This window comes from Aptenodytes forsteri, unplaced genomic scaffold (assembly GCF_000699145.1).
Source record: "Aptenodytes forsteri isolate BGI_AS27 unplaced genomic scaffold, ASM69914v1 Scaffold56, whole genome shotgun sequence".
Taxonomy (NCBI): Eukaryota; Metazoa; Chordata; class Aves; order Sphenisciformes; family Spheniscidae; genus Aptenodytes; species Aptenodytes forsteri.
Genome location: NW_008796213.1, coordinates 276730 through 279630, shown reverse-complemented (window position 1 = coordinate 279630; position 2901 = coordinate 276730). Strand labels below are relative to the sequence as shown.

The window sequence follows — 2901 nt, the reverse complement described above, 5'->3', positions numbered from 1 at the left end:
TGTCGGTCTCTTCTCCCAAGTAACAAGCAATAGGACAAGAGGAAATGGCCTCAAGTTGCACCAGGGGAGGTTTAGATTGGACATGAGGAAAAATTTCTTCACCAAAAGGGTTGTCAAGCATTGGACCAGGCTGCCCAGGGAAGTGGTTGAGTCCCCATCCCTGGAGGTATTTAAAAGACGTGTAGATGAGGCGCTTAGGGACATGGTTTAGTGGTGGACTTGGCAGTGCTAGGTTAATGGTTGGACTTGCTGATCTTGAAGGTCTTTTCCAACCTAAATGATTCTATGATTCTGTGCCTCTAGACAGGTCAGATGGAGAATGGGATAACCACGTCACTGGTAACTTCTCAGAAGTAACAACTTCCCGAATCCATCTTTATGCTCCCCAACGCGTGCTTCCCTTATCTGCGCCATGCAGATCCCCATCCTGCAGGCTGCTAACCACATTAGCAGACAAGGGCTCAGCCAAACACCCTGCTCTGAGGGATATGCTCATTTGCACTGGCCTGTAGGACACACTTAACTGATTATTTGGGGATCTCTGCTTCACAGCATTATGTATCCCACGTGTTAAGATGTTAATCTTACTCTGTTTTCTCCATTTATGCACCATGGCCTGTCTTCTCTCAACACATTCACCTTTCTTGTCACTGAAATGTGCGACACAACTCACACTACATGATTCTTCAATAGCTGTGGAAAACTGTCTTATATATCACTAGTGGCAAAAGGAGAAGGACCTCTCAAGGCATCTGTTCGAACACGCTGGGAGCCCCAGCGTTCGGGATGCTCCCCATGGGAGTAGATGCATCCTGCTCCACATGTTCAGGGGTCTGTCCCCGAGATCTGAAGTCTATCCCCTGTCCTATGTGGGCACCTCCATCCATGGAGGAGCACGGCAGGGTCAACAGTATCTCTTTGCCTGATCCGTGGGCTGATGCTCTTCCCCGGGCACCACTGACGCACCACAATATGGGAAAAGCAGAGCCTCGTTTTCACGTACAGATGGACGGAAAGGTCAGTCATCCTTTCCAAGGACTAACGACCTGGGGCAGAATCTCAGGGACTTCTTTATTTTTATGTGAACTTCTAATTTGAAACTAAAAAAAAAACCACCATGAAAAAACCTGGGTCTTCAATCTCATCCCCATTTTCCTGAAAATAATGGGTTGAATTTTCAGGCTAAGTTGCAGATTTTGGATTCTGAAGGTGGGAAATTTCCAACAACCACACATCTCCTGTCTAAAGGGACATCAGCATCTCCCCAGCTGGAGAAGGTATGAGTAGGGGTAAATTCCACAGACTGCAAGAAGAGGAGCACTGGGCTGATCTCGAATGCCTGAAAATCCCTTTTGCCGTATTCCAAATCATGAACAACCACCATATGCCAAAATCACCATATTCTGAATTTCACCAAAATTCCCTCTAACTATGGGGTCTTAAAAGTGCTGTGAAAAATGTTATGTCTGGAAGTTTCAAATATATTAATTTCAGATTTACTCCATCAACCTTCTCAGTGAGCAATACAGAATATACTTGATTCATATTTCAAGCCAGGCGTCACAGGTTCCAATACTTTGTCTTAAAGTCCTATCAGAAATAAGACATTTATTTAAGAATGTCCAGCAAAACCTTTGGTTTTCTTGCTCATCTGACCTGCCTAGCTCATCCAAAGCTTTACAGCAATTGGGTCATGTAGGAACACAGGCCTGGGAGGTTTCCTGGCTCATATGTATAACCAGATCAATAAACCACATGCCCAATCCACTGGACACCAGACTATTTTGAAACAAAGCAAGTCACAAGCCTTTCAGCGGACTCCCACTTTGCCTACATGCAGCTGAGCAGACTTTCTACATCAGCCATATTTTAGAGATAGCTGTGGACAATTACTACTTTCTATTAGGGTTAAAATACCTTCCCAGTGGGCCAAACCTCTTACAGATATTACTGGAAAATGAAAGTATAATTCTGTTTAAGATTAGAATTACATGAATAAAAATATCTGTTGCTGGAGCTTCTAATATGATTCACACAAAAAGCCAACAGAAAAAAACTTCTGTATTGAACTCCACTCACTCATTTCTAGAAGTAATTTCTACCAGCCAGTACCGTATCCAAGTGGCAGGGCAGGTGGATGGTTCCATCCTCCATCACACTGTGGGTCTCTTCCAAAAGGGGCTTTCTCTGGGTTTCTAAGCTCTTTCCTACCCTCAGCTCACACATGAGCACCATGAAGCGCTGTGGCAGCTGGGGAATCCGGGGTTCTGAGACTTTGAGGCTGCCCAGGAAAACCGTGACAGCCGGTTCAGCCCTGACCTCCTGCCCCCCAGCCCTATGCCTTCAGCATCCCCAGCACTCTCCAGAGGCAGGGAGGGAGGTGTGCAGAAACCCAGCGGCTGAGATTTTGATAAGGGAGGTGCAGGGCTGACCACGGGGGGGTTCACCCATAGTTGCACATGCAGCCTAGCAAAGGAACCCGCCCGCCCCAGAGTTCCTGTGGAAAATAAGCTGGGAAAAGGGAAAACAGGCTGGAAAGTAGATGAGGTTTCCACAGCTGCTCTGAAACAGAGCCAGTGAAGCCCCAGAGGACCACAGATCAGTTGGCTCTCCCTCCTGGAGGTTAAATCTGCACCACCACAAACCCTCCCAGCAGCAATCCTCTCAGTACTTAGCGTTCATCAGAGTTTCACGGTCCCTGTGAGTGAAAGCTTGTGATCCCTTTCCGTCATCGACCTGTCTCCCATCTCAGGTCACCAGGCTCCAACAACACTAAACTGGGGAAAACCAAGCCCAAGAAAACCAACCTCAAGAACTTGCCGTTGCCTAGAGGTCTAAACCAGCAGGTGCCACAAGGGGGGTCACCGTTCCCTGTGGGAGGCAGCTGTCCGGAGGAAACCT

General features: G+C 47.2%; 1 protein-coding gene across 1 annotated transcript in view; it reads right to left on the bottom strand.

Moving 5' to 3' along the window:
• SLC6A12 (solute carrier family 6 member 12) overlaps window positions 1–610 on the bottom strand; it is a 51407-nt gene extending 50797 nt beyond the window's left edge. The window contains exon 1 of the mRNA XM_009288320.2: window positions 518–610. The gene's annotated coding sequence lies outside the window, so the exon portion shown is untranslated. The remainder of the gene's footprint in view (window positions 1–517) is intronic.
• Window positions 611–2901: the final 2291 nt, after the last annotated feature.